At 42.0% G+C, this 12661-nt stretch overlaps 1 long non-coding RNA gene across 1 annotated transcript in view; it reads left to right on the top strand.

The window, feature by feature from the left end:
- Positions 1 to 6276, top strand: part of LOC137204792 (uncharacterized) — a 135439-nt gene extending 129163 nt beyond the window's left edge. The window contains exon 4 of the long non-coding RNA XR_010933837.1: positions 4834 to 6276. This is a non-coding gene — a long non-coding RNA (uncharacterized lncRNA). The remainder of the gene's footprint in view (positions 1 to 4833) is intronic.
- Positions 6277 to 12661: the final 6385 nt, after the last annotated feature.

Here is a 12661-nt window from a genome sequence, read left to right as displayed (position 1 = left end):
ACGTCCATGCCACTCTCTCACTTCGTCCCAGCTCACCACCCTTCCCCTTCTCTGTGTCCTCAAGTCCGTTCTCTACTTTTGCATCTAGAATAATGACCTTCTTAACTATTTTGAAATGGTTGGTACTGAGCAAAAGAGTGACAAGGACAAGAGGTTTATCCATTCTTACCAATCGCCAGGCTATGCCTGTACATTCAGTAAAGGAGAATAATCTATCATTATTTACATGACCGTGGGAAGCTAGTCATATTTTAGGCTCTGCAGTCATATAGCTTACCTTCCAACCATATCAACTTTTTTAAAATTTTTATTATTCTTTTAACATTTATTTTACTGAAGTATAGGTGACTTACAGTGTTGTGTTAATTTCTGGTGGACAGCAAAGTGATTCAGTTATACATATACATACATTCTTTATTCTTTTCCATTACGGTTTATCCCAGGATATTGAATATACTTCCCTGTGCTGTACAGTAGCACCTTGTTGTTCATCCCATATCAGTTTTCTTAGCTTCTTCAAACCGGCCTGGCCCCCTCACGGCCAATAAGCTTTCCAATGAATTGTCACCTTCCCCATCTGAAATGCCCCTCTCCTCTCCGGGTTGTGGTGAGCTGTTACCCATTCTTCGAAACCAACTCATGTGTCCTTCATGAAGCTTTTTGTCCAACAGATACCCCAAAGCGGAGTTAGAACTTTCATGGGGGTGTCCCACTAAATTGTTTTCTTTCCCCGTAGAGAATTAAGCACGTTATATTGTAACTAACTGTGCACGTGTGTCACCTCTCCCCACACCCTCCTTCCCCACATTACCCCAGAACCTGAGTTGAACTGGAGCAGAGCCATTTCTAGTTATCTTTTTGGCCCTAGGACAGGTCTGACACATAGTAAGGGCTCAATAGATCCTAAACAATGAGTTGAGAAGGCAGCTGAAGTCAAGTTAGAGATGGGGTTAGAGACGCCGGGGCCCAGCAAGTGAGTTCACAAAAGTTCAAGGAGCGGGGAGGCCTTGGGGAAGGTGTTCATCTCTCCGTAGTATATTATTAGACAATACCTACCAGGTACTGTATGTTGTATTATTAGACAATACCTACCAGGTATTGTATGTTGTATGTTTGTGCTGAGAAATCTTGAAGACTATTGTATTCAGCACAATGGGATGAACTTCCTATAACTGTTTAGAAAAATAAAGGCAAGGAACAATTCTTGAACACCCTTCAATGATAAGAAAAAAAAAGTTCCCTCTCTGAAATCTCAGGTAAGGATTAATCCCGATTACTGAATTCTGAGTTAACTCAAACTTCCAAGTTTCCAAACTTCAGGAATGGAATATTTAGAAGGAAAAAAAAAAATCTGTAAACTGCAAGTGGAGCAGCACGGAGTGCCTCCCAAACATAAAAGAATTGTAATCTCTAGTTTTCTGTCCTTTAAAAGAAAGCTTGTAAATGATGCCTCCACCCTGCATAATTAATGTAATGGTAGGAAAAGCTATCACTTCTAACTCCTACAGTTGACGAGATGGGGAGATGTCCAGGAAGGCTGGGCAAAGCTTGGTGTTACCTCACAGGTTCAGGGAACAGATCTCTCTAAGCTGTATGACTCACGCACGTTGGACTTGAGTCTGAAGCTCAAGACAATTTCACAAGAGATGAAATTTAGAATTTTTCAAAGAGAAAATAAAACATCCTTCATGTCTGGGCAAGAGCACTGTGCAGGCTCAACATGTGCTTGTGAACATGGATATGAGGACTTACGCATGTTTGGAAGATGCAGAAATATATATATATATATATATATATAGCAATTATCTCTCTGTATTTTTTAAAATTTTTATTGGAGTATAGTTGATTTACAATGTTGTGCTAGTTTCTGCTGTACAGCAAAGTGAATCAGTTATACATATATCCACTCTTTTTAAGGATCTTTTTCCAAATAGGTCATTCCAGAGTATTGAGTAGAGTTCCCTGTGTTATACAGTAGATCCTTATTAGGTATCTATTTCGTATATAGTTGTGTGTATATGTCGATCCCAGTCTCCCAATTTATCCCTCCCCCTCTTTCCCCCCCGGGTAACCATAAGTTTGTTTTCTACCTCTGTGACTCTATCTCTGTTTTGTAGATAAGTTCATTTTTACCATTGTTTTAGGTTCCACATATAAGCAGTATCATATGATATTTGTCTTTTTGTGTCTGACTTACTTCAGTCAATATGACTATCTCTAGGTCTCTATATTTTTGAGGTACAGGAATTTGTGAGCCCTGACATAAAAGCAAAAAAAAAAAAAAAAAGACATCAGGAAGTCAGCAAAATGGCACCATAGTCATGGCTAAGGTGGAATATGTGAGAGCCTGAAGGTGACTTGACCAACGAGCTGAGTTATCCACCGAGGGGCGCAGGCCTGGCCCTCTGCTCAGCCCAGCCTCACTAACAAGCACCAAGACCAGACTTGAGGAGAGACGTCAGGCCTTACCTGCAGAAACATGCTGAGAAGACACAGCTGCAAAGGCTGCTGGTTCATCAGAGGACACGAGGAACAGCAGGTTTGACAGGAATGGCATTCATGCTGCTGACAGCTCTGTTCTGCTCTGGGCCCCTGCAAGGCTCTAAGGGAAGTGGGACAAAAGGGCATTGATGTTCTCTGGCGCTGCCTGAATGAGACAAAGTTGTGTAAGGGCCCAGCGGGCGGGGAGTGTGAATGGCATAATAGAGAGCAGAAGCCCGGGAGAAGGGATGGGGCAGGAACGTTTTCCTACATCCCATCACACAGTCCCTAGAATTGTTCCCTATATACTCGGGAACCCAGTCAATATTAATTAGGAAGAAGGAAAAAGCACACTTAGAAGCATGAAGCACCACTGAAAAAGACTGAACGTGGGGAGAGAGAGACAAAAATAAAAAAAAAAAAATAGGGAAGCAGACTCATTTGGAAAGTTGGGGTCAAATACGTAAGCCTTCAGCCTAACTGCAAAGCAGAATCTGGGCTTTTTGCATAAATTCTGTTTTAAGATCTTAAAGCAGACAGGATTGAGTCAGCAACTGCAGCAAATAAAACTTTTCCTTTGTGTTGCTTGTTTGTTTTCTCGTGGAAGGAAAGGGAAAAGATAAGGTCTGGAACGTCGGACGTTGCTGAAATTCTGTGTTATTAATGAACCGGGGGCCTGAAAAGCAAGAAGCTCATTAGTGGCTTCTGTGGAGAAGTCTGGGGCCCTGGATGCTAGAAGGAAATGGAAAAGCTGCCAGTTAACAGCAGGAACATCTAAATCATCACACTTAGGAGGAGAACTGGAAAAACAAGACAGCATTTTACCCTCCACAGAAAATTAATACTGAAAGAAAGCCTTCATTGAGTATATGCACGGACTGTCTTAAGTCAGACTGCTAGATAAATAGATGCTGTTGATGGAGGCAAGAAGATAAACAGGCATTCATGACAGTCAGAAGGGCAGGGAGCATGGAGCATTGAAGGTGAGGTAGAGAGCACCTTCAATTCTAGATCACGAATCTAGATCCCTGGGTAGGACTGAATCGGAAACAACCAGCTGTTTGCCCCTCCGTCTGTGGCAAACACTAGGTTCAGCCTATTCAACTAGGACACGGTGTGGTGGTCTGGATCATATCACAAAACCGACCAACCAACATTTATTAAACATTTACCATGTGCCAGGTACCATGCTAGTTACTGGGGGGAGGGGGGCGATGCAGGGAATCATCCCTCTTCAGCAGCATTTCCCGTGCATTTGGAGAATCAGGATCTAAAACAGAAGACGATACTCAGCAGTGCAGTTCCTAGCACAGCACTGAACGGTCAAATTATGATAAATATTCCAGGGGTTGAGGGGAGGGCATGACTGCTGGGGTGCGAGGTACTTAAATGGACTGTTCAGAGACTAAAGTCCATCTGAGGTGAAAGGGAGTTTAGAAGGCAGTGCAGGCCAAAGCTTTTCAGAAATGAGAAAATGGAGAAGTAGTAGTTTGTCCATAGTATCACAGTAGCTAGTAGTCTTACAGAGGGATTAATATTTGAATCTCAGATCCACCATGTATTTCTCCCAAGATATTTAACCTATCTGCACTCAGTTCATGAATAAAACAGAGATAATAATACCCAGCACAAAATAAAGGGAGAATTAAAATACAGTTAGTATTATGATTACAGCTGTTATTCAGCTACAGTATTCTTTCCCTCTGATCCAGACTCAGCCTCAGAATCCTTCTCAACAGAGCACCAGGCAGTCAGCCATTCCTAGATGAAGTTTCCAGTGATAGTAAACATATTTTTTTCAATATATCAATGAGGTTTTTACTGCTATTTGATGACAAAGCTCTACAGACAGATTAAAAACCACTTTTTTTCAAGTTTGCACTCTAACTCCTTTCTTAATCCTACATTATTTCTTGGTTTGATTTGCAGTTTCCAAGCCCCACTAGATTACCTCCATTAGTACAAGCCAATTACTCAGAGATTTTGCAAAATATTCAATACCTGATTGTTCCCGTAAAGTCTGCTTCAAAATGCAATTTACTTTTTTGTTTTCATGTGTGACCAGCAGCAGTGGGGTGGAAACTGATTGTGTGGCATGTCATGAGGGGCGTTGGTTAGCTCTTTTGTACTGAGAAAAGCCGAGTTTCCCCACTTCCGCCTTTCAGGGGAGGAGTCTGAGGAGGGTTACGGTCACGCGCAGCTGTTTTAGATGCTTCCCTCCACCATCACTCAGCTACTTTGCATTGAATGGGCAGAGTCAACCTAGGAGTCACCAAGTGTTCCGCGTGGCAAGGGACCTCAGAAGGATTTAGGTCACTCTCCCAGCTAATGCACAGTTCCCTGTCACTGCAGATTGTCTTCGGAGGGAAGACGGAAGCTACTCACCCTGTTTATTCAGCAAGAATGAATTAAAGACACATTCATCCCATGAAGAAAAGTCTAACCAGCTGGAGCAGGGGCACCTGTGCAAGAGAGAGAACCCCCCCCCCCCCACCTAATCAGCAGACTCTCCTAGAGCGGCCGTCGGCTGTCTGCCCAGTGCAGTGCACTATTACATGGGTCCAGTACTGTGGTGCTCTGAGAAGCAGAACAAGGAGAAACTCTCATTCTGAATGACCAACAGTGTCCTAAGTAAAAGGAAGGAGAAATGTGAAAATAGCTGAGACTAAACATGCCTGCCCCACACGGTTCAAAGGGCATGTTTGCAACGCAGGAACGCCCAACTCCAGAAATGGGAGGACGCCAGGGTGGAAGCCGGCATGGATGATGGTTCCCTCCAGACTGTTTAATGGGAAGATTATGTGTTGTATCCAGCTTCATCACGCAGGGAATCTAAAGGGCTTGCCGGTGAGATGCTGATGGAAGTGCTAGGCTGCAGCCCATTATTTACCTCCTTTGATTCACTGAAGTATACATAATCAAAATGATACATAAATTTAATTGCTGGTGTCATGTAGTTATTTTTGAGGAATAGCCACAAATCTGAGATCTGGTATTTAACAAACAACTCAGGCTACCTACTCAGACTAAACACATAGTGTGTTTTCCAGGCTGTAATTTTATAAAAACAAAATGTCTTTAGGGAGAGAACAAGCTAGTGCTATTGCTTTAAAAATCACTTTAGGAAAAGTTTCCTTACTAAACTAAAGTAAAACGTAGACAATCTCATCCATTTTGCTGGCTGGCCCTGATCCGCCCTGTTGTGCCATGTTATTACCTTCATTTCACTGACATCCCACACGGATGTCTTCCCTCTAACAGTCTCTGGGGGCAGATAAACTCCTCTGTCTTGTGGGGCTTTGTTTCCCCAAGAGCAGAGGTTTGCAGATGTTTGGTCCTGGACTCCTCTACACCCTCGCAATTTAAGGAGACCCTAAAGATCTTTTGTTATGTGCATTATATTTATTGATATTTAATGTATCAATCGGAAATTAAACATTTTTATTAAAATAACTGCTTCAAAACAAAAAATTTAGTAAGAAGAGTGGCGTTTCACATTTTTGCAAATCTCTTAACATCTGGATTCACAGAAGAAAACTGGATTCTCATATTTACATCTATGTTCACTCTCCTGGAATGTTATTTGAGCTGATACTTCATAAGTATAAGAAAATCCAGCCTCATACAGATATGTAGATTTAAAAGGGAAAAGTATCCTAATAGCCTTTTCAAAGAATTATGGATATTCTCCTACTATTCTACTCAAACTCAGCTAGTAGTAATTTCTTAAAGATTACTTGCAATGTAGAATCTGAAACATTATCAATAAACTTTTCATATTCTGTTGCACTAAAATCCATTGATCTATCTTGTATTTTGAATGGCTTTTACTCATGTATGATTTCATAAAATCATGCATTGGTCATTTACAGTCATTATTATACAATATCTAAAAATCAGATGCATCAATGAGATCACAGTTTCACAGAAAAGTCTTAAAGTCTTAGGAAGATTTCAGTTCACTGTGGTGGATATGTTTTCCAAAATTCTGGGTTTTGCTTTAAAACTTGCATTTCATCATTGATGACAAGTAATGTCGGTGATTTTCCTTGTTCATTTTTGAGAAAATGTGTAACCAAGTCTGAATAACCACGATTTGTCTACCAAGCATTCTTTCATATAAAAATAGTATTCCATGGAAAAGTAGCTAGGTCAGCCCACAACCTAAATAATTGTACAAGTACTGTCCCTGGAAATAACCACCGTACTTTGATATTTAACAGACCTGATTTACATGTACTTCCCACAGAATATTAAAAACGTGTACTCAAGGGCCAAGCCAATAGGTTTACTAATTTCTGCTGCTTCAGCAAAGACAATTTAAGTGAAGCTACTTTTTAAAACTTTATTTATTTATTGTGACTATTTGGTGGTGATGAATACAATGACCACTAGTACCTTTTGGAGCCACTGCTTTGATTTGTGCTAAGGGACCAACAGTTTTACTCACCATTGTGTTTGCCCTATCAGTGCAAATGTAACACAGTGAAAATTGCAAATAATAATCTTAGTATTGTTATGGAAAGAATTTTGACCCGGCAGACACCATAAAAGGATCTCAAGGACCCTCAGGGGACCAAGGAACAAAGTTTGAAAATTCCTGTCCTAGAGGACTTCAGCAAACTTTGCAAGCCAACCTCATTAACTTGAAAAGGAAGAATATCCAAATGGATAGCAATCATTTAAAAAATTTCTTCACACGTGCTTTCTAATAAAGCCAATGGAGCATCTCAAGATACAAGAATGCTGTGATCTCAGAACAAAACCTGTTCTTCTTACCCCACAATTTTTTTTTTTTTTTTTTTTTTTTTTGCGGTACATGGGCTTCTCATTGTTGTGGCCTCTCCCGTTGCGGCGCACAGGCTCCGGACGCGCAGGCTCAGCGGCCATGGCTCACGGGCCCAGCCTCTCCGTGGCATGTGGGATCTTCCCGGACCGGGGCACAAACCCGTGTCCCCTGCATCGTCAGGCAGACTCCCAACCACCGCGCCACCAGGGAAGCCCTACCCCACATTTTTTTTCCATAACTCTTGATTACTTAAATTTATCTGTGCCTCAGAGCTCGCAACTGTAAACTGGAAATAATAATGGCACTTATCTCAGAGGATTGTTAGGAAGATGAGATATTTTCAAGTCAGAAGAGTACTAACACAGGGCCTGGCATGTAGTCAGTGCAAAATAAGTGTTATTGGCTATAATTTTTTCTATAATCCTTCATTAGCCTACTTTCTCTCACTGTTGTTCAAAATGGATATCTTTGTGGGCATTACAGACATTTCATACTTCCACAACTGCAAGCTCTTCATTGAGGACATCTCTGACTCATGAGTGTGAAGTTATTTACAATACTTTTCTGTGATAAAAATATAACTGTGCTTCTCCTTCTTATACTGCCCTCACATCACAATGCTGTTTGATAGTTTCTTCCTGAAAGATGGTTAAAAATAAACTGAATACTGCCAAGGCAAAATTTGAAACAAAATGTTAAGAGCCGATACAATAAATACTCTATTTTATCTGTAAGTAAAAGACAAAGGGTAGCTCTCAGCGCTTGTACAGTATGATGGTTAATGCAGAATAATGCAAGTTATGGTGAAGGAGTTTGGGAGTTTTATTATACAACTCAAGAGTTTAATGGCTCAACGGCATAAAATGTTACTCGACTTGACTTGACATTTTCCTTTATTAGAAAATATATTTTCAATAGCTAAGGAACAACACCATTAGCCAAAATATTTAATTTTGCAGAATATTACTCTGGGCACTGGCTGGCAAAGGATGAGACATAGATCTGCTCAGGACAAATTCCTCAGGCTGAATGAAGGTTTTGAATTTGAATGAATGTTCACATACTTCACAAAAATGCTGCCTCGCATCTGGCAGACTTTGAGAAATACCTCTGTCAGTGTTTACACAGTTTTAGGACGGCTCCATAGTTTATGATCAGATTAGCCTATTTTCCTCCTAGTGCAGGGCTCCTGAGTCCACACGTGGAAGTGTTTCTCTGAGAGCAGTAACAAGTTAAGCCTGTGCTTCAGGAGTTCCTGCTGTCATAAATCATCAGTCTAGTAAAGGCAATCAGTATGAGAAGTACTAGATTTCAAACGGAGTCTTATTATAGCTAGATGATAAAAGAAAGTCCTTGGTTCTTATACTTCAACAATATTTGAAAATAAATCCTCCCTACCCAGCTCCCCTGAAAATCAGTAAAACATCTCTATGACTTTTAGGCAGCAACTACCATGTTAAAAATGAAAGCTAAAGAGACCTTCAAAATGGAGGAGGAGGAAGACACGGAGATCACCTTTCTCCCCACAGATACACCAGAAATACATCTACACGTGGAACAACTCCTACAGGACACCTACTGAACGCTGGCAGAAGACCTCAGACCTCCCAAAAGGCAAGAACCCCCCCCCCCCCCCACGTATCTGGGTAGGGCAAAAGAAAAAAGAATAAACAGAGGCAAAAGAATAGGGATGGGACCCGCACCAGTGGGAGGGAGCTGTGAAGGAGGAAAGGTTTCCACACACTAGGAAGCCCCTTCGCGGGCGGAGACTGTGGATGGCGGAAAGGGGAAGCGTCGGGGCCGCGTAGGAGAGCACAGCCACAGGGGTGCAGAGGGGAAAGCGGGGAGATTCCCGCACAGAGGATCGGTGCCGACCTGCACTCACCAGCCCGAGAGGCTTGTCTGCTCACCCGCCGGGGTGGGCGGGGCTGGGAGCTGAGGCTTGGGCTTCGGTCGGAGCGCAGGGAGAGGACTGGGGTTGGCGGCGTGAACACAGCCTGCAGGGAGTTAGTGCGCCATGGCTAGCCGGGAGGAAGTCAGGGGGAAAGTCTGGACCTGCCGAAGAGGCAAGAGACTTTTTCTTACCTCTTTGTTTCCTGGTGTGCGAGGGGAGGGGATGAAGAGCGCTGCTTAAAGGAGCTCCAGAGAAGGGCGCGAGCCGAACCTAAAAGCGCGAACCCCACAAACAGGCATGAGACGCTAAGGCTGCTGCTGCCGCCACCAAGAAGCCTGTGTGCGAGCACAGGTCACTATCCACACCGACCCTCCCAGGAGCCTGTGCAGCCCACCACTGCCAGGGTCCCGGGATCCAGGGACAACTTCCCACTGAGAACTCACAGCACGCCTCAGGCTGGTGCAACGTCATGCCGGCCTCTGCCGCCGCAGGCTCGCCCTGCATCCGTGCCCCTCCCTCCCCCCGGCCTGAGTGAGCCAGAGCCCCCAAATCAGCGGCTCCTTTAACCCCGTCCTGTCTGAGCGAAGAACAGATGCCCTCAGGCGACCTACACGCAGAGGCGGGGCCAAATCCAAAGCTGAACTCCGGGAGCTGTGCAAACAAAGAAGAGAAAGGGAAATCTCTCCCAGCAGCCTCAGGAGCAGCGGATTAAAGCTCCACAATCAACTTGATGTACCTTGCATCTGTGGAATACATGAATAGACAGCGAATCATCCCAAATTGAGGAGGTGGACTTTGGGAGCAACGATATTTTCTTTTTTTTCCCCCCTTTTTCTCCTTTTGTGAGTGTGCATGTGTATGTGTCTATGTGTGATTTTTCTCTGTATAGCTTTTCTTTTACCATTTGTCAGGGTTCTGTCTGTCCGTTTTTTAAATTTTTCTTTTTTTACTATAGTTTTTAGTGCTTGTTATCATTGGTAGATTTGTTTTTTGGTTCGGTTGCTCTCTTCTTTCTTTTTTTTTTAATTTGTTTAAAAATTTGTTTAAAATTATTTTAATAACTTTATTTATTTATTTATTTTTCTTTCTTTCTTTCTTTCTTTCTTTCTCCCTTATATCCTGAGCCATGTGGATGACAGGATCTTGGTGCTCTGGCCAGGCATCAGGCCTGTGCCTCTGAGGTGGGAGAGCCACGTTCAGGACATTCGTCCTCCCAGACCTCCCAGATCCAGGTAATATCTAATGGTGAAAGTCTCCCAGAGATCTCCATCTCAACGCCAAGACCCAGCTCCACTCAATGAGCAGCAAAACACAGTGCTGGACACCCTATGCCAAACAACTAGCAAGAGAGGAACACAACCCCACCCATTAGCAGAGAGCCTGCCTAAATTAATACTAAGTTCGCAGACACCCTGAAACACACCACCAGATGTGGACCTGCACACCAGAAACACAAGATCCAGCCTCATCCACCAGAACACAGGCACTAGTCCCCTCCACCAGGAAGCCTAAACAACCCACTGAATGAACTTTAGCCACTGGGGGCAGACACCAAAAACAATGAGAACTACGAACCTGCAGCCTGCAAGAAGGAGACCCCAAACACAGTAAGATAAGCAAAATGAGAAGACAGAAAAACACACGGCAGATGAAGGAGTAAGGTAAAAACCCACCAGACCAAACAAATGAAGAGGAAATAGGCAGTCTACCTGAAAAAGACTTCAGAGTAATGATAGTAAAGATGATCCAAAATCTTGGAAATAGAATGGAGAAAATACAAGAATCGTTTGACAAGGACCTAGAAGAACTAAAGAGCAAACAAACAATGATGACCAACACAATAAATGAAGTTAAAAATTCTCTAGAAGGAATCAATAGCAGATTAACTGAGGCAGAAGAACAGATAAGTGACCTGGAAGATAAAATAGTGGAAATAACTACTGCAGAGCAGAATAAAAAAGAATGAAAAGAATTGAGGACAGTCTCAGAGACCTCTGGGACAACATTAAATGCACCAACATTAGAATTATAGCTGTCCCAGAAGAAGAAGAGAGAAAGAAAGGGACTGAGAAAATATTTGAATAGATTATAGTTGAAAACTTCCCTAATATGGGAAAGGAAATAGTTAATCAAGTCCAAGAAGTGCAGAGAGTTCCATACAGGATAATCCAAGGAGAAACATGCCAAGACACATATTAATCAAACTATACAAAATTAAATACAAACAAAACATATTAAAAGCCTCAAGGTAAAAACAACAAATGACATATAAGGGAATCCCCATAAGGTTAATATCTGATCTTTCAGCAGAAACTCTGCAAGCCAGAAGGGAGTGGCAGGACATATTTAAAGTGATGAAAGGGAAAAACCTACAACCAAGGTTACTTTACCCAGCAAGGATCTCATTCAGATCCAACTGAGAAATTAAAACCTTTACAGACAAGCAAAAGTAAGAGAATTCAGCACCACCAAAATAGCTTTACAACAAATGCTAAAGGAACTTCTGTAGGCAGGAAACACAAAAGAAGGAAAAGACATACAATAACAAACCTCAGACAATTAAGAAGATGGTAATAGGAATATACGTATTGATAATTACCTTAAATGTAAATGGATTAAATGCTCCAGCCAAAACCCATAGACTGCCTGAATGGATACAGAAACAAGATCCGTATACATGCTGTCTACAAGAGACATACTTCAGACCTAGGGACACATACAGACAAAGTGAGGGGATGGGAAAAGATATTCCATGCAAATGCAAATCAAAAGAAAGCTGGAGTAGCAATTCTCATACCAGATAAAATAGACATTAAAATAAAGAATGTTACAAGAGACAAAGACGGACACTACATAATGATCAAGGGATCAATCCAAAAAGAAGATATAACAATTTTAAATATCTATGCACACAGCATAGGAGCACCTCAATACATAAGGCAAATACTAACAGCCATAAAAGGGGAAATCAACAGTAACACAGTCATAGTAGGGGACTTTAACACCCCACTTTCACCAATGGACAGATCATCCAAAATGAAAATAAGGAAACAGGAGATTTAAATGACACATTAAACAAGATGCACTTAATTGATATTTATAGGACATTCCATCCAAGAACAACAGAATACACTCACTTCTCAAGTCCTTATGGAACATTCTGTAGGATAGATCATATCTTGGGTCACAAATCAAGCCTTGGTAAATTTAAGAAAATTGAAATCATATAAAGTATCTTTTCCGACTGCAACGCTATGAGACTAGATATCAATTACAGGGAAAAATCCGTAAAAAATACAAACATATGGAGGCTAAACAATAGACTACTAAACAACCAAGAGGTCACTGAAGAAATCAAAGAGGAAATCAAAAAATACCTAGAAACAAATGACAATGAAAACAGGACGGAGCTTCCCTGGTGGCGCAGTGGTTGAGAGTCTGCCTGCCAATGCAGAGGACATGGGTCCGTGCCCTGGTCTGGGAAGATCCCACATGCC

Source organism: Pseudorca crassidens, chromosome 13 (assembly GCF_039906515.1).
Source record: "Pseudorca crassidens isolate mPseCra1 chromosome 13, mPseCra1.hap1, whole genome shotgun sequence".
Taxonomy (NCBI): Eukaryota; Metazoa; Chordata; class Mammalia; order Artiodactyla; family Delphinidae; genus Pseudorca; species Pseudorca crassidens.
This window is presented reverse-complemented; position numbering and strand designations above follow the sequence as displayed.